This window comes from Triticum urartu, chromosome 3A (assembly GCF_056163025.1).
Source record: "Triticum urartu cultivar PI428250 chromosome 3A, HENAU_Tu73, whole genome shotgun sequence".
Taxonomy (NCBI): Eukaryota; Viridiplantae; Streptophyta; class Magnoliopsida; order Poales; family Poaceae; genus Triticum; species Triticum urartu.
The window spans coordinates 148,628,879-148,648,593 of record NC_141875.1 but is presented as its reverse complement, the minus strand read 5'-3'; the positions used below and the strand labels follow the sequence as shown (position 1 = coordinate 148,648,593).

The 19,715-nt window shown below is 43.9% G+C and overlaps 1 pseudogene; it reads right to left on the bottom strand.

Moving 5' to 3' along the window:
* Positions 1-11,752: 11,752 nt before the first annotated feature.
* Positions 11,753-19,715, bottom strand: part of LOC147978988 (uncharacterized) — a 67,868-nt pseudogene continuing 59,905 nt past the window's right edge.

Genomic DNA, 19,715 nt, shown 5'->3' with positions numbered 1-19,715 from the left:
TAGATGTAGAGGTAGCGTGCCGACCGCGATCACATCGACTTTGGAACCATTTCCCACGCGCATCGTCACCTCGTCCTTCGCCAGTGTTCGCTTAATCCGTAGTCCCTGTTTCGAGTTGCAAATATTAGCAACAGAACCAGTATAAAATACCCAGGTGCTACTGCGAGCTCTAGTAAGGTACACATCAATAACATGTATATCACATATACCTTTGTTCACCTTGCCATCCTTCTTATCCGCCAAATACTTCGGGCAGTTCCACTTCCAGTGACCAGTCTGCTTGCAGTAGAAGCACTCAGTTTCAGGCTTAGGTCCAGATTTGGGTTTCTTCTCTTGAGCAGCAACTTGCTTGCTGTTCCTTTTGAAGTTCCCCTTCTTCTTCCCTTTGCCCTTTTTCTTGAAACCAGTGGTCTTGTTGACCATCAACACTTGATGCTCCTTTTTGATTTCTACCTCCGTAGCTTTTAGCATTGCGAAGAGCTCGGGAATAGTCTTATTCATCCCTTGCATATTATAGTTCATCATGAAGCTCTTGTAGCTAGGTGGTAGTGATTGGAGAATTCTGTCAATGACGCAATCATCTGGAAGATTAACTCCCAATTGAATCAAGTGATTATTATACCCAGACATTTTGAGTATATGCTCACTAACAGAACTGTTCTCCTCCATCTTGCAGCTATAGAACTTATTGGAGACTTCATATCTCTCAATCCGGGCATTTGCTTGAAATATTAACTTCAACTCTTGGAACATCTCACATGCTCCATGACGTTCAAAACGTCGTTGAAGTCCCGATTCTAAGCCGTAAAGCATGGCACACTGAACTATCGAGTAGTCATCAGCTTTGCTCTGCCAGACGTTCATAACATCTGGTGTTGCTCCAGTAGCAGGCCTGGCACCCAGCGGTGCTTCCAGGACGTAATTCTTCTGTACAGCAATGAGGATAATCCTCAAGTTACCGACCCAGTCCGTGTAATTGCTACCATCATCTTTCAACTTTGCTTTCTCAAGGAACGCATTAAAATTCAACGGAACAACAGCATGGGCCATCTATCTACAATCAAACATAAACAAGCAAGATACTATCAGGTACTAAGTTCATGATAAATTTAAGTTCAATTAATCATATTACTTAAGAACTCCCACTTAGAAAGATATCCCTCTAATCTTCTAAGTGATTACGTGATCCAAATCAACTAAACCATGACCGATCATCACGTGAAATGGAGTAGTTTTCAATGGTTAACATCGCTATGTTGATCGTATCTACTATATGATTCACGCTCGACCTTTCGGTCTCAGTGTTCCGAGGCCATATCTGCATATGCTAGGCTCGTCAAGTTTAACCTGAGTATTCTGCGTGTGCAAAACTGGCTTGCACCCATTGTAGATGGACGTAGAGCTTATCACACCCGATCATCACGTGGTGTCTGGGCACGATGAACTTTGGCAACGGTGCATACTCAGGGAGAACACTTTTATCTCGAAATTTAGTGAGACATCATCTTATAATGCTACCGTCAATCAAAGAAAGATAAGATGCATAAAAGATAAACATCACATGCAATCAATATAAGTGATATGATATGGCCATCATCTTCTTGTACTTGTGATCTCCATCTCCGAAGTACCGTCATGATCACCATCGTCACCGGCGTGACACCTTGATCACCATCGTAGCATTGTTGTCGTCTCGCCAATCTTATGCTTCCACGACTATCGCTACCGCTTAGTGATAAAGTAAAGCATTACAGCGCAGTTGCATTGCATACAATAAAGCGACAACCATATGGCTCCTGCCAGTTGCCGATAACTCGGTTACAAAACATGATCATCTCATACAATAAAATTTAGTATCATGTCTTGACCATATCACATCACAACATGCCCTGCAAAAACAAGTTAGACGTCTTCTACTTTGTTGTTGCAAGTTTTACGTGGCTGCTACGGGCTTAAGCAAGAACCAATCTTACCTACGCATCAAAACCACAACGATAGTTTGTCAAGTTGGTGCTGTTTTAACCTTCGCAAGGACCGGGCGTAGCCACACTCGGTTCAACTAAAGTTGGAGAAACTGACACCCGCTAGCCACCTTTATGCAAAGCACGTCCAGAGAACCGGTCTCGCGTAAGCGTACATGTAATGTCGGTCCGGGCCGCTTCGTCCAACAATACCGCTGAACCAAAGTATGACATGCTGGTAAGCAGTATGACTTATATCGCCCACAACTCACTTGTGTTCTACTCGTGCATATAACATCAACACATAAAACCTAGGCTCGGATGCCACTGTTGGGGAACGTAGTAATTTCAAAAAAATTCCTACGCACACGCAAGATCATGGTGATGCATAGCAACGAGGGGAGAGTGTGATCTACGTACCCTTGTAGACCGACGGCAGAAGCGTTATATTAACGCGGTTGATGTAGTCGTACGTCTTCACGATCCGACCGATCCAAGCACCAAAACTACGGCACCTCCGAGTTTCAGCACACGTTCAGCTCGATGACGATCCCCGGACTCCGATCCAGCAAAGTGTCGGGGAAGAGTTCCGTCAGCACGAAGACGTGGTGACGATCTTGATGTTCAACTGTCGCAGGGCTTCGCCTAAGCACCACTACAATATTATCGAGGATTATGGTGGAAGGGGGCACCGCACACGGCTAAGAAAATGATCACGTGGATCAACTTGTGTGTCTAGGGGTGCCCCCTGTCTCCGTATATAAAGGAGCCAAGGGGGGGTGCGACCGGCCCTAGTAGGAGGCGCGCAGGAGGAGAGTGTGATCTACGTACGACTCCCCTCCCTTTCCTTGTCCAAGTAGGAGAGGGGGAAGGAAGGGAGAGAGGAGAGGAAGGAAAGGGGGGCGCCACCCCTCCCTCCTAGTCCAATTCAGACTAGGGGGAGAGGGGGCGCGCGGCCTGCCCTGGCAGCCCCTTCTCTTCTCCACTTTAGGCCCATGAGGCCCATTAACCCCCCGGTACTCCGGTTTTATCCGAAACTTCCCCGGAACACTTTCGGTGTCCGAATATAGCCGTCCAATATATCAATCTTTATGTCTCGACCATTTCGAGACTCCTCGTTATGTCCGCGATCATATCCGGGACTCCAAACCAACTTCAGTACATCAAAACTCATAAACTCATAATATAACTATCATCGAAACCTTAAGCGTGCGGACCCTACGGGTTCGAGAACAATGTAGACATGACCGAGACATGTCTCCGTTCAATAACCAATAGCGGAACCTGGATGCTCATATTGGCTCCCACATATTCTACGAAGATCTTTATCGGTCAGACCGCATAACAACATACGTTGTTCCCTTTGTCATCGGTATGTTACTTGCCCAAGATTCGATCGTCGGTATAGCAATACCTCGTTCAATCTCGTTACCGGCAAGTCTCTTTACTCGTTCCGTAATACATCATCTCGCAACTAACTCATTTAGTTGCATTGCTTGCAAGGCTTAGGTGATGTGCATTACCGAGAGGGTCCAGAGATACCTCTCCGACAATCGGAGTGACAAATCCTAATCTCGAAATACGCCAACCCAACATGTACCTTTAGAGACACCTGTAGAGCTCCTTTATAATCACCCAGTTACGTTGTGACGTTTGGTAGCACACAAAGTGTTCCTCCAGTAAACGGGAGTTGCATAATCTCATAGTCATAGGAACATGTATAAGTCATGAAGAAAGCAATAGCAACATACTAAACGATCGAGTGCTAAGCTAACGGAATGGGTCAAGTCAATCACATCATTCTCCTAATGATGTGATCCCGTTAATCAAATAACAACCCTTTGTCTATGGTTAGGAAACATAACCATCTTTGATTAACGAGCTAGTCAAGTAGAGGCATACTACTGACACTCTGTTTGTCTATGTATTCACACATGTATTATGTTTCCGGTTAATACAATTCTAGCATGAATAATAAACATTTATCATGAAATAAGGAAATAAATAATAACTTTATTATTGCCTCTAGGGCATATTTCCTCCAATTACCATGTACCTGGCACTCGTGGCACCTCTTTGCAAATTTCATGGTGCCGTCAAACATGGTAGGCCAATAGTAACCAATATGTCACAATTGATAATATAATTTAGGGCTAGATTGATGCGCCCCACACACCCCGGCGTGCACTTCATTTAAGGCTTCCACAATTTCATTCCCTGCTAGATAGCTGAGGAGGATGCCATCGAAGGAACGCCTATATAGGGTATCATTTATAAATGTATAGTGAACTGACCTTTTCCGAACTCTGGACCTTTCTGCGGAGTCTAGAGGTAGATATCCCTGGAGCAAGTATTCTAGGAAAGGGCTTCCCCAGTCTCCAACTTCAATCTCGTAGATATCTGTAGTCATTGCAACCAACGTCGTCATCTCCTCCTCCTCGGCGAGTATAGGTAGGATTATGCATTCTTCAACACGAACGTACATCATTTGATGTGAAGTTAATGACATACTAGCGGCTAAACCTGCTAAGTTGTCAGCCTTTTCATTCTGACTGCTTATAACATGCTGAATATTTAGATCAGCAAACATGGACATGAGCACTTTGGCTCGCTGGAAGTAAGGCCTTAATTCTTCTTTATTTACCATGTAAATTCCCAGTAGTTTGTTGATCACTAACTGAGAGTCACCATAAACAGTGAGTGAATCTAACCCCATATTCAGAGCTAATTCAAGCCCTATTATCAAAGCCTCATATTCAGCCGAATTATTTGAAACCGCTGAAGTTAGGGTGAATGAGTACGGGATTATCCCTTCGTTTGGCGTCACGAAGACGACTCCAGCACCTTCCCCTGATCGTCTACATGCGCCATCGAAGTACATTTGCCAACATGTACTAGCAACTGATGTAGTGAACACCTCTTCATCCGGCAAGTCATCATCTATGGGGAAATCATCGAGTATTGGATGTGTGGCTAGGAAGTTAGCTAACGCCTGCCCCTTCATGGCCTTTTGTGGCACAAACTTTATATCAAATTGCGACAAAAACATCACCCACTTAGCCAGTCTACCTGAAAGCACCATTTTATTTAAGATGTACCCGAGAGGGTCTGCTCTCGATACGAGGTGTACAGTATGCTCTAACATGTGATGGCGCAATTTTTGTGCTGCAAACACCAATGCGAGACATATCTTTTCCATGTCCGGATAGTTGCACTTTGCCCCCATGAGGGTGCGACTAAGGTAATATAGGGACATTTCCTTTCCGGACTCATTATTCTGTGCTAAAAGAGCTCCCAACGACATAGGCATGGCTGTCGTATATAGGATCAGAGGACGTTCCTTAACTGGTGCACCTAGGAATAGGTGGGTGTATAAGGTATTTCTTAATGTCCAAGAATGCATTTTGGCATGTTTGGTCCCACTCGAATGAGACACCCTTTTTCATGAGACGTGAGAATGGTTTACATCTTCCTGATAAGTTTGAGATAAATCTCCTAATATATGCTAGGTGACCTTGGAAACTCCTTAGTTCATGTAGGTTTGTGGGTGGTGGCATTTTAACGATCGCTTTTACTTTATCTGGGTCAATTTGGATGCCATTCTTTGTGACCACAAAACCAATAAATTTCCCGAAAGAAACTCCGAACGCACATTTCATGGGATTCATTTTCAAGTTATGTTCCCTCAGACCCTCGAAAACCATTGCAAGATGTTTCATATGGTCTTCTTCACGTTTTGATTTTACCACTATGTCATCAATATAACATTCAACGATTACATATAACAACCCATCTAAAACTATGGTCATGGCTCGTTGATATGTTGCCCCTGCATTTTTTAGTCCAAATGGCATGACCTTATAACAGAATATGCCTTTGGGCGTTCTGAAAGCCGTTAGCTCTTCATCTTCTGGCGCCATTTTTATTTGATTATATCCAGAATATCCATCCATAAAAGAAAATATTTCATGATTCATGGTAGCATCAACGAGTATTTCAGATTTAGGTATAGGAAAATCATCTTTAGGGCATGATTTATTTAAGTCCCTAAAGTCTACACACACACGGATTTGGCCATTTTTCTTTTTAACCGGCACAATATTGGAAAACCACTTAGGATATTTAACCTCCCTAATGAATCCAGCAGCTATGAGTTTGTCGACCTCGGCTTCTATCTTGGGGAGTAGCTCGGGTCGAAATCTCCTCTGTGCTTGTTTTACTGGGGGAACATTGTCTTGCACGGCAAGTCGGTGCACCGCTACCTCTGGATCCAAGCCTGGCATTTCCTCGTAAGTCCAAGCGAAGACATCTTTGTTTGCAGAGAGGAACTTACGATATTCCTCTTCCTTTTCTTTAGACAGATGTGCACCAATAAAAATCAGGATCCTCGGCTGTCCCAATATTTATTTCTTCCAAGTCATCAATAGTTGGCTGATTACCATCCTCCATTTGTGGGGATGCCTCGGTTGGATCTACAAATTCAGTCGAGGTCATGCAAACCTCATAGCCCAGCCCATGTCTTTTTTCTTTCAAAGGTTGACCCTCGTGTAGAGCTTCGAGTTGTTCTCGGGACAATGCCTTTTCAAATGGTGCTCGCTGCCCCCGGCCATCACACAACGATGGGCCAGTGAGAGTATCATATCCCATTCTCTGCATCATATACAAAACTCGGTTATCGTACAGAGAAATAGGCAATGACTCATCTTTATTTTCCAAGGTGATATGAACCACATTTTTATTTTTATTTTCACACTCATGGGACTCTTCTTTATCTTGCTCAATTTTATGTTGAACCAAAGGAGGTAAGAGCATAGGCATTTTGGTACCTCTTTTAACAGGTGATTTATCGATGACGCGGAATATTGGGTCATCCTCTTTCCTTTGGTCACTCGGTATATACTGATAAATCTTTCGGCCAGATGAGGATTCTGCACCATTTTTCTTTACCATGTTTGATTCAGGTACTCACTACTAGGGAAAAGGCTAGCAGCAGCGCGGGTTTTAGGTGTATCAGCAGCGCGGGGACCGGCGCTACTAATAAGGCGCTACAGCTAATAGTTAGTAGTAGCGTGGGAGAAACCCGCGCTACTACTAACTTTGTTAGTAGTAGCGTGTGCCACCCACGCTACTGCTATTACAGACTCGCGCTACTACTAATGAAGTAGTAGAAGCGTGCCTACAATACCAGCGCTACTAGTATCCTAGATACTAGTAGGGCAATTTTTTCCCAACGCTACTAGTAGCAAATTAGGAATTAAAAAAATAAAAATAGATGCAGTATTCATGAATGGAGATCAGAGACACGTCCAGTGCAAAATAAATTTCAGAGAACCATCTTAACACTTGCAGTGTTCATGGATGCAACATTCAACATCTCAATTCGAAGAGATCACGAAGACACACACAACCATCATCAAAAGGTTGGTACCTTCCCTAGCATTTCACCACCAACCTAACCAGACCACTTCTCTAGATGTATGTACAAAGCGTCGAGGTCCTCCACCTTGAGGAACTCCGGACGGTGGCGTCGTCCTCCACCTCGGTGACCTCCGGACGGTGGCGTCGAGGTCCTCCACCCCGGGGACCTCCTGCGTCGCAATCACCTAGACGATAATCTCTATGACACGGTCGCGGGGCTTCACGGTGAAGTCTGCCTCCGAGTAGTTGAAGAGCACGACTCCCATCGGGCCGCAGTAGTCCTCGTCGATCACCCTGCACCCAGTTGAGAAAGTGAAAACTTGTTAGTTCGTGCCGTTGTGCAGATCTAGTAGGGTATTTTCTTCAATTATCTGTCTCTTTTAGTCTATTATGAATCTTCAAAACAAAAAAACACCTACTAAATGCATACCCTAGCTGTACGTGTTCATGCTATCTTCTTGTTTTGGTGCATTCAAGAAATACTAATGTATTTGAGCTATATATGCTTGAAATATTTGACAGTTAACATCTGTTCAAAATTTATAATTTCATGGATAGGGAAATCGCCAACAAAGGACATCAAAAAATTGATTCCCACTGCTCTTCAAAACAACGCCGGGGTCAACGTTGACTCTCCACAGAGCACCATTTTAAATCGGGCAGAAAAATGTACACAAGGAGTGATCTAAACGCTCTTATATTAGTTTACAGAGGGAGTAGTATATAAGGATGCCCATCATCTTGTGGAAAAATGTACTAGCTACCAATAATGAACTATTCATGTTGAACAATTTAAATTCGAACAATTGTGAATAATGATTCAGCTTACACATCCTATAAACAAAATGGTCAACTCCATGATGTATCCATCAACTACCTAAATTTTAACATGGAAACCTTCCATAATATATAGACGGGAAAGAGATAGCAAAATGGATCATGCTTGAGATAGACATTCTTACTGCAAATCTTAACAGAAGACATGACCTGCCAACACCTGAGTCTCCAATAAGCAATAGCTTGAAGAGGTAATCACTGCATGGTCAAATAAGAGAATGTTAGTCTCTAGTAAACACAGTGCACAGAGAATAAAACAAGTAGTGGTGACATTTTCAAGATGATAAAAAAGGGCAGCGCGCTGCACATAGCTCCTGCTTGTGCAGGGTTCGCGGAAGGGTCCGGCCACTTCCAAAGATGATAATAAGATACAATAACTATGTACAGGCTTGGAAGATTGAAAATAAATTAAAAGAGAAATGTATTCAAGATAATAACACACAACAATTAGATGGAATAATATTGTCAGGCTTAGACAAGTAAGTAGCGACAGATGAAGGGACATTTTGTTGTTTAATATTCAGCCAAAATGCCAGTTTTGCTAAGCTAATAGATCCCTATGTACTAGTGTGTGATTACTGTGATAGAATGTAAAAATAGTTCCCCTTGCAGCATTAAGACTAGTACTATAACAACAACCAGCGCCCATTGATTCCTGCGATGAGAACCGTCTTTGAACAAAAGATCGCGCATTTGATGATCTGATACGAGCAAGTACTACAGTACTAAAGATCACGCATCTCAGAAGTTTATAATGATATTACGCTTATGGTGCCCAAATTATTCTCCATATGCCGTAGCAGCAGCCGCAAACATGATTAAGTCAGTGCTGCAAAACAATTACACATGGTGCTAAGTAAGATACCCCAGCTCCAAACATCTAAAATAGTCATTTCTTCTGTTTGGCACCTAGCAACATATCTAATGGCTACATTTAGTTTGTCTTCCGTAGGTTTCCACACGCATCCATATTTTCTCAAGCCAAGTATGCATGTATGTTGGTTAATTAATTGTGTTGTTGCAGTAAACAAGTACCCTCTACAAAATTCGTATTGAAACTTTTTTTTAAACAGCCTCTATAAGGCCGTAAACTGGCATACGAAAACAATGCGCTCAGGATACTAACTTTCGGGACAACAAACTAAAACGATGGCTGCTCTCAAACCATACATCCAAACGATGCAAATAAATACTCTACGGAAAGCTTGGAACTTGCTTTACAAATTTCATATAGAGGCAACTCGAAATTCTAAGAATAACTAACTCGTTTTTCACCTAGAAGCTGGCTGTCCAGATTTGACAGTGCAGTTTTTAACTGAACCAGATTCTTATCTGACAGAAGTAGCACCCAACAAAATGCAGATAGACATGTAACTAAATTATGTAACTAACTTCTGTAATAACTGAATTTAGCAGCAGGCAAGCACCCAACAAAATTCAGATAGGCATGTAACTAAATTCTGCAACTGAATTTCTAGCAACAAGGAAGCACCCAGCAAAATTCAGATAGGCATCATACTAGATTCTGCAATGCAATGTTTATCTTACTCAGAAGCAGAGCAGGTATCCACCAAAATTCAGTCTGACAGCTATATGTAACCCAAATTCAGACATACTACATGTAACCCAAATTCTTCTACAACTGAACTTGTAACCACCAAATTCAGACAAGAAAGCAACAAAATCAATTGGATCATCAATGAGTCACCTGCAGCACGACGGAGTTGATGACATCGGCGTATCTGACGGCGAGGTTGAGCGACATACAGCGGGCGGGGGCCATGGCGTAGCACCTGGTGCGGCCCCTCTCGACCTTGCCGAGCTTGTCGAGGTTGAGCACGACGACCATGGTGAGCATGGCGGCGACACCGGCGCCGAGGGAGTGGCCCATGAAGGTGAGCGTGTAGGCGGGGTACCGGTCGAGGAGGTCCCGGAGCAGGTCGCACTCCCTGTCGAGCACCCAGCCGGCGGCACGGAGGAGGCGTTGTGGACGTAGCTGCCGTCCAAGCGGCGCTTGCCGAGGCAGTTGTCGAGGAGCAGCACATAGTCGGACTCGCGGCCGAGGTTGAGGCCGCGCAGCGCGAGCACGAAGTCAGCGTGCGCGTGGTCGAGGTAGACGAGGTAGGGCGTGACCCGGCCCCCCGTGTCGGCGTAGGTGCGGTGGCGCATGACATTTGAGGGGTCGAGGAGGAGGAGCGGCGCGACGAGGAGGTCGGGCGGGGTGTAGTTGGCCATGACGAGGCGGCACATCCTGGGCACGGGCGCGAAGTCGGCGGTGGTGGCGTGGCCCCAGGTGGCGCTGTCGTGGTGGCCGGAGTGGATGCACCGCTTCCACGCCCTGCGGCGGGGCGAGCCGTAGGCGGCGGCGGCGCTGGGGCGGCGGCACCGGGAGGCACGGTGGAAATGACTTAGTAGTAGCGAGGGGTAAAAACCCGCGCTACTACTATCGGGTTATTAGTAGCGCGGTTTCCTCAAGCTCGCTACTGCTAATTAGTAGTAGCGTTTGTTTTTAAACCGCGCTGCTGCTAAGATTCTGTGTATAAGGTTTTCCCTAGTAGTGAATACTACAGGCCTTGGCTTGTGTACTTTTTCAAAAGGCTCAAAGTAGAATTTGGCATCGGCGTAGAAAGATTCAGCTACGATGAATGGTCTCTTATCTGCAAATATTCTTACTGTTTCTCCAGATTGCTCTTTGTACTTGACACACTGATGGAGTGTAGATGGCACAACCTGATTTTCATGCAACCATGGTCGGCCCAACAATGCATTGTAAGATGTGGCTGCATCAATCACATGGAATCTCATGTATGTAAATAATGCTTCCATTTTTAGTACCAAAGAAATGGTACCCATGGCCTCTTGACCTGACTGGTTGAAGCCGTGAATGACCACATTTGACCGACTCAAATCCTTAGGGGAATATCCAATCCTTTTCAAAGTACGCAGAGGCAACAAATTTATGGCGGATCCACCATCTATCATTATGCGATTTGTTGGCAAGTCGTCAATCTCACCAAACATAAGAAGAGGTCTGTTATGCTTCTTTGCTCCTGACAACATGTCCTCATCCGTGAATGTAATATTTAACACATCATTTAATTCAGTTTCAGTCTGTGAGACTTTGACTCTATAATCTTCAGGAAATGACAATGCTGTAACTAGTGCCTTACATAAATCTGAGGAAAGAGACAAAGCATCATACACAGAAAGCATAGCTAGTATTTTCTTCAAATGAGAGATTACATTATACTTGACCGACACCTTAAAAGGCGGGTCAATTGTCTCATTCTCGGTTACATATTTGTCCCTAGGCTCCTTTCTAGGTGGAGGATGTGGGTCAGCTAACTGGCAACCTGATCTAAGGTGGACCTGATCCACTTCTGGCGCATCTTCTTCAGGGAAGTGAAGAGACTCGCTATCATCCTCAAACACACCTATAGTGAGAACGTTGAATTCTTCACTAGGCGGAACCTTCATGCGCTTCGCCATATGTTGATATTTCTTTGGTACGAAGCACAGAGGAGCGACATCTTCCATCACTCGTGGTAGTACACGGCATTTTGGCCGCTGTTCCCTCCAGTCTTGGGGTTCTTGAGAAGCTGGTACACTGGGCCATCCATCACGGCTGCAGGGAATGTGAGCCTCTCTTTTACGCTGACCCTGGGACATGGTCCTATGATCGAGGTACGGGAGGAAGCCTGATGAGATAATTGGGGTAAATTCATATCCTGATGTAAAAATCATATCATCATAAGTTGGCCTCATATTTGAAGATGCGCAACTCACCGAGCTATCTTGAAGAGTGGCAACATTTGCTGTAGCCATCTTCTTTCCTTTCTTTAAGCTTTTGAGGAGGTCAGTATCAATGGTTCCCTCATCGATCATTTTCTGTATGATATTCTTCACAACAAAGCAATCTTTGAGTGTATGGCCCAAAATGTGATGGTAGTGATAGAAATTTGGGTCATTAAATTTTGAAGCTTCTTCTGGCCTTTTGGGCCTGGGAAGTTCTATAAGACTCAATTCCTTTAAACCAGGAAAAAGGTCATCAATTTCTTCTACAGGAAAAGAATACTCCCTGTTTTGTCATTCGCTGAGAGTTGGCCTCTTACCGACATGTGCATCTCGCTGTCCTTGGTTCCCTGTAGGTGCTCCTCTGGGCTGAAACTGTGGTTTTACTGCCGTTGTCTCCATGGCTTGTGCAGACTTGGGTTTCATTGGCAACTTTTCACGCTGACCACCCTTTTCTGTAGGCTTGTTGAACGTCATTTTTGTTCTACGAGCAACAAGCTGCATAAAATTTTCTATATCCGTGGATTTTGAAGCTAACTCTTCAAACGTGAGGGGCCTCACTCCTAGTAACTGGACAGCCACTTCCGAGCGGAGATTGTTCATGCACATGCGCACTGCTTCTGGCTCAGTTATTGGCTGTGGGCAGTGAATACTTAGGTTTCTCCATCTATTTATGAAATCAGATGCCCTCTCGTTGAACCCTTGTTCAGTTTGGTTCAACTCAGTTATGCCCACCGTCCTCTATGTGCTATAAAACTGCTCGAGGAATGAGTTTTGCATTTGTTCCCATGTTTTTATAGAGCTTGGAGGTAGCTTGTTGTACCAAGTGAAGGCAGGCCCAGACAATGTCTGTACAAACTGCCTAAGGAGAAGTGCTCCATTGTTAGCTGTATCCTGACAAGCAGCAAGGAAGTGTGCTATGTGCTCATGGGGAGATCCACTCCCATTGAACTTACTAAACTGCGCCTGCCTATAATTTGTTGGGAAAGGAATTAGGTCCACATCAGGTGGGTATGGCTTAACATACCCTGGACGCATCGAGCACTGAGTTTGCATTAATTGGGACTTTACCCCTTCAGCGATCATTCTTTGGATCGCCTCAAGGTTAAGCCATGCTCCTCCATGTTGGCTACTAGCACTTGCGCCACCACCCTCTTCATTTCCTTTGCTCTGGTTATTGCTCATATGAATTCGAAGGGCTGCTAGCTTGTCTTCCTTTTGCTGAAGTGCTGCCGTAAGGTTGGCTAATTGCTCCTCAACTGAACGAGTTTTATTCGCAGCTAGGACTTGTTCTGTATGCTCTGCACCATGGTGAAGTTCTATATCATTTTCAGAAGGACAAGGAGTGCTATATGATAGGGGATTGTAAGACCCCCCATTGCTTGACCCAAGTTCTTCATAATCTGAACCCTTTTGGCTGTGCGTCGTGCGGCGAGGACCTTCTACAACAGTCTTGCGTGCCTTCTTCCTCTTGAAGTGTGTTGATGCTAATGAGGTTTTGCTATTGTTGTCTGTCACCGCTTTGACACCAACTGGCATTGCATTGAACACTTCAAATGAGTTACCTGAGACTTTCTTACGAGTTGGTGTAAGTGCATCTAGTGCCCCTTAGTGATTTTGGTGTATTGAAGACTTATAGGTTAAGGGACTAATGCGTGTGTGAGTGTACATAGGTCTATAAGTCTAGGAGGAGTTTGATATTTACAGGAAAAGTCGACCCCTAAAAATGAATATCTTCGATTGAAGATTTTGGTATTTCTGAAGACTTCCATGAAGACTTTGAAAGTGAAGAAATTGGTGTGTCCGTGAAGACTTGATATTCATGCGAGAAATATGAAGCTTGAAGACTTTCATGTTCATAGTTTTGTTTTTCTCTTTCTTGAGTCATAGGAAACACCGTACTGTTAAAGGGGGTCGAGGAAATACTAAGGAAAAATTTCCATGTGATGCTCAACTCAAAATCCTACACCTACCAATCCCTTCGAGTGAAGCCATTGGAAATCTCATACAGTTCAGTCAATTTCTTCAGTGACAGAGACGAAGTTCTTCTGGTCTCTGAGAAATTTGTCCTGACTGAGGAGTTAGGAATTCGCCAGTGCGGATTGCCTACACAGTGAGGAACATGATAGCCCTGAGGATTTTACTACTCAAAATTCCGACCGTTGCTGTGCTATGCGCCAGCTGTCCCAAAATATCTATCCACCTAACGGTCATATCATTGAAGGGCATTTATGTCTTATCATGTCGGGCTACTCCCTAGGCTATAAATAGCCGCCCCCTACAACCACTAGCTGGTTGGCTGCTCCAAGAGAAACTGACACTTGTCATTTGAGAGCAACCCATCCTCCGAGGACTTTGAGCGAAAATCATCAAGTGAGGAAAAACACAAAACCCAAAACCCAAACACCTACAAACCCCAAGTGATTGAGCATCACTGAAGAGATTGATCCTGAGTGGATCAGACGCTTGTTACCTTTGAAGACTGTGCTTCTTCCAGACGATTAGGCGTCATGGTCTAGAGCATCCAAGAGGAATTATGGATCGTCGAGTGACCAAGTTTGTGAAGGTTTGGAAGTCGCCTGAAGACTTACCACGAGTGATTGGACGAGGTCTGTGTGACCTTAGTTCAAGGAGAATATGGTGAGGACTGGGTGTCTTGGACTAAGTGTCCTTGACTAGGTGTCTGGGACTGTGTGTCCTCGAGTTTAAATACTCAGCCGCTCCAACTAGATTTACAACTGAGACAGCAGTTGGAACTGGTCTACCAAATCATTGTCTTCACCGAGCTTACTGGTTCTATTTCCTCAACTCTTTCATTTCCTCATAACTGTGATGCATGTTTGTTCATATCTATGTTTGAAGACTATGACTGAAGACTTTCTCAATTTCCTCAGTTCAATTTCTTCAGTCTGTTTGTCTTCATCATGTGTTATCCTGTGATTACGCTTCCTGTACTCTGTGCCTGTCTTCATTTCATCATGATGACTATGCTTGTATTCTGTTGTGTTTACTTTTGAGTACTTATTCCGCTGCTAGTAGTTCTTCGCTAAGGAATTTCCTCACCAGCAAATTCCTCAGTGAAGAATTTCATAAAAATCGCCTATTCACCCCCCTCTAGTCGATATAACGCACTTTCAATTGGTATCAGAGCAAGGTACTCCCTTGTTCTGTGTGATTTTGGTTTAACCACCTGGAGTTTTAGTTATGTCGACCGCAGGTATGATCAAGGTCTCTGCTGGGTGTCCTACCTTCGATGGGACGGACTACCCCTACTGGAAGAATAAGATGCGAATGCATCTTGAAGCAATTGATAACGATCTCTGGTATGTTTTGGAAAATGGTGTTCCCTCAGTCACACCTTCTCTGAATGCTGCCGATGTGAAGAGATTCAAGCAACTCGACTCTCAAGCAAAGAATATCATATGTGGCCATCTGAGCAAGGGACAGTATGGCAGAGTGAGTGCTTTGGAAACAGCAAAATTTATCTGGGACAGGTTGTCCAAAGTGAATGAAGGAGCCTCAACTCAGCGTGACTCTCGAGTTGATGTTCTTCGCAATCTCTTCAACCGCTTCAAAAGACTCGACAATGAAAATGTTCAATAAACCTTCGATCGCCTCACTGACATCTCAAATGAGCTTCAAGCACTTGGTGCCACTGACATCACTGACCATGAGGTGGTGAAGAAATTGCTGAGATCGCTTGATTCCTCATTTGACACTCTGGCATTGATGATACAAGAATGTGCTGATTACAAGTCACTTGATCCCGCTGATATTCTCGAGAGACTAAATACTCATGAATTCCAACTTGCTGAAAAGAGAGATCTCTATGGTTCAAGCTATGCCAGAACACGTGCACTGAAGGCCAAGGCAGTATCTGAGTCCGAAGATGAAGACTCTGGTAGCAGCCTTGGTGATCCTGAAGAACTGAGCCATGATCTGGCTCTGCTCGTGAAGAAGTTCCAAAAGTTCTCAAGACGTGGTCGCCTTGGAAGATCCTAAAGGAGCAATGATTCCTCATCCAATGACTACAAGAAGAGGCTCTGTCACAAATCCAAGAAACCTGGACATTTCATTCAAGATTGTCCTCAGTGGGAAAAGGAATCAAAGAAGAAGAAATACAAGGATTACAGTTCTGATGATGCGAAGAAAAATAAGAAATCCACAAAATCCTCATCATCAAAATCCTCCAAGCCTTCATATCACAAGAAGAGCATCTCCAAGAAGACCAGGGCATTCATTGGCAAGGAAATGGACTCTGAGGCTGAATCTGAAGAAAATGAGGAAGAGGAGTCATCTGAGGAGTTTGAATCCAGAGTGGCGAGCCTTGCTCTCACTACTGCATTCGTCAGCAAGTCTATCTTCAACACTGAAGAAAATGACCTCACCAACAAGGCTGATGAAGGCGATGATGACTACACTCCCACCTATTGCTTCATCGCAAAGGGTGCCAAGGTACTCAAATATACCTCCTCTAAATCAAGTGAGAATGAATCTGATGAAAACCTTAAACCCAGCTATTCTAAACTGGCTAAGATTGCTATAAAACAACAAAGGGCTTTAGAAAAGGTTCAAAACATGCTAAATAAAAGTGATGATATGTTGGGTGAAGAAATGGATCGCACTCAAACTTTGACTGAAAATCTTCAGAGACTTCAGTCCAAGCTTCACAAACTTCAAAGTCATCATAACACTCTCATATCGGATCATGAGAAGCTTTCTTATGAATTTCTTCAAAGAAAGCAAGACCTTGAGAAGCTAAGAGTGAGTTATGAAGATCTTTAGAAGGAGCGCGATTCATTACTTGCTCAACAAATCCGCGCATCTCAGGAAGAATTTGTTCCTCCATACTTGAAGTGCATTGAACGTGAATATGCTAATTCTTCACCTGAATGTTCAAATGCTGCTAATGTTTCAAATTCTTCACATGCCTCTGCCATCACTAATTCCTCATCTGAGGACATTGCTAGTATCACTGACGATGCAGGGCTGAAGGAATTGTACACGACAGGCATGTACAAAAGCCTCAAAGGGCATCAGGCTCTTTGTGATTTGCTTAAAAAGCAGATCCTCAACAAGAACCCTAGGAAAGAGGGTATCGCCTTTGAGAGGAAACTCAATGCTGATGGTACATATTGGAAGCCTGAACAGTACCCCAAAACTACATGGGTTGCTGCAAAGGGACCTCCAGTTGATCCATCTAACTTATCTGGATTTGCATGTGAATCTCCTCATTCTGATGATGAGTCAATTGACTCCAACTATAAGCTATTCAAAAGTCAGAATGGTGAAGTATTTGCTAGATATGTAGGCACTAACTGCAGGAACGGCTCCCCTATGAAGAAAATCTGGGTTCCCAAAAGATGTCTTGATAATATTCAGGTGAATGTCATCATGACGTCACCTGTGAAGAATAGGAACCCCAGATCAAATTCTTCATACGGACCAAATTCCTCATATGGAGCAGAGTCCTCATATGAACATCATCGTGCTAACCCGTCTGTTTCACAGGGAAGATCTAAGGATTATGGATATGTGCATTATTCTTCAAATCATTATGTCCATAAGTCCTCGAAGAATTTCTCTGCATACTCTTATGCTTACTCTAACCCCTCTTATGTGAGACGAAATGGACTGGCTTCCATGCCATCCTTTTCGTATGGAGCTTGCAGAATGATGAACTCTTTGCCACCCCTTCAGATGTGGGTGGTGAAGAAAAAGAACTAATCTCTTCTGCAGGGTCAGGTCTCCAGACGCACGTAATCATCTGAAGAATTTGCTGGAGACCTGAGCATGCCTGATAGGACGCAGGCTAATCATGAAGAAATGAACTTTCATTTCTCACGTCCTCATATTGCTTTATCAGTTCTTTTACTTGATGAAATTGATCTGATGAATTGATGTCATATTCTTCACTGATGAAGTATATGAGTTTGTAAGATGCACTAATTCATCTGCAGGATGATCAACCCAAAGCCACTGAGTGGGTCCTTGATAGTGGATGTACAAACCACATGACTGGTGACAAGAATCTATTGATGGATGCTCCATTATCTCCGTCGCATCTGAAGCATATCATCTTTGCTGACAAAGGCAAAAGTCAGGCATTGGGTCTAGGTAAGGTTGCGATTACAAAGGATCGACACATGGACAAAGTCATGCTTGTTGAGTCCTTAGGATACGACCTTATGTCTGTCTCAATGCTTTGTGATCTTGATATGGTTGTTGTCTTTGGCAAGTACCGTTGTGTTGTGGTTATGGAAGCTGACAATTCCAAAGTCTTCGAAGGCTTTAGGAGAGGAGACCTGTATATTGTTGATTTCTCTACAGGACCACAACCAGCCGTGTGCTTACTTGCAAAAGCTTCAGAAGGCTGGCTCTGGCATCGACGACTTGGTCATGCAGGCATGAGGAATTTGCACACGCTTGCGAAGAAGAAGCATGTCATTGGCATCGAGAATGTCAAATTCCTCAAGGATCACCTATGCGGAGCCTGTGAAGCTGGGAAGATGACCAAGGCCAAGCATCCAGCGAAGACTATCATGACCACCACTCGCCCATTTGAATTGCTTAACATGGATCTCTTTGGTCCTAATCATTATTCTGCTATCTCAAATGAAGCATCTCAATATGGCTTTGTTATTGTTGATGATTATTCTCGTTACACATGGGTACACCTTGTAACTTACAAACATGAAGTGCAGGAAGTCTTCAAACGATTTTCCTCGAGGGCTTCAACCAACTTTGGTGTGAAGATCAAGCACATCAAAAGTGAAAATGGCACTGAGTTCAAGAATTTTGGTCTCGATGACTATCTTGATGAACTTGGTATCACTCATGAGTTATCTGCTCCTTACACTCAGCAGAACGGCGTCGTGGAGCGCAAGAACAGGACTCTTGCTGAGATGGCTCGCACTATGCTTGATGAATACAAAACGCCTCGTCATTTCTGGACTAAGGCAATTGATACTGCGTGCCACATCATCAATAGAGTATATCTTCACAAATTCTTCAAAAAGACTGCCTATGAACTCCTCACTGATAAGAAACCCAATGTAAATTATTTCAAAGTCTTCGGTGCTAAATGTTGGATTAGAGATCCTCATCACAACTCAAAATTTGCACCGAAAGCACATGAAGGTTTTATGCTTGGTTACGGAAAGGACTCGCACACCTAAAGAGTCTTCAACAACGTTCTTCACAAAGTTTTTGAAACTGTAGATGTGTGGTTCGATGAAACTAATGGCTCGCAAAGAGAGCACCTACCTACTGTGATAGATGAACCAGCACCTGAGGAAACTATCAAGTTCAAGGCTACTGAGGATGTCATTCCTACTGAAGAATCTGCTGAAGAATTCATTCCAGAACATGAAGAACGTCGAGCTAATGCACCTGAAGAAAATGCTGAAGAAAACGCTGATCAAACTCTTCAACGACAACCAGCTCATCCTCGCATTGCAAAAGAAGTGCAAGTTGAAAAGATCATCAATGACATCAAAGCGCCAGGTCCTCTCACACGCTCAAAAGCTTCACATTTGTCTAACTTTTCTGGGTAGTATGCTTTTGTCTCTATTACAGAGCCCACTAAGGTAGATGAAGCATTTCTGGAGCTTGAGTGGATTCAGGCCATGCAAGAAGAATTACATCAGTTCGAGCTCAAGAATGTCTGGGAACTGGTCAAACGTCCAGATCCTCGCAAGCACAATA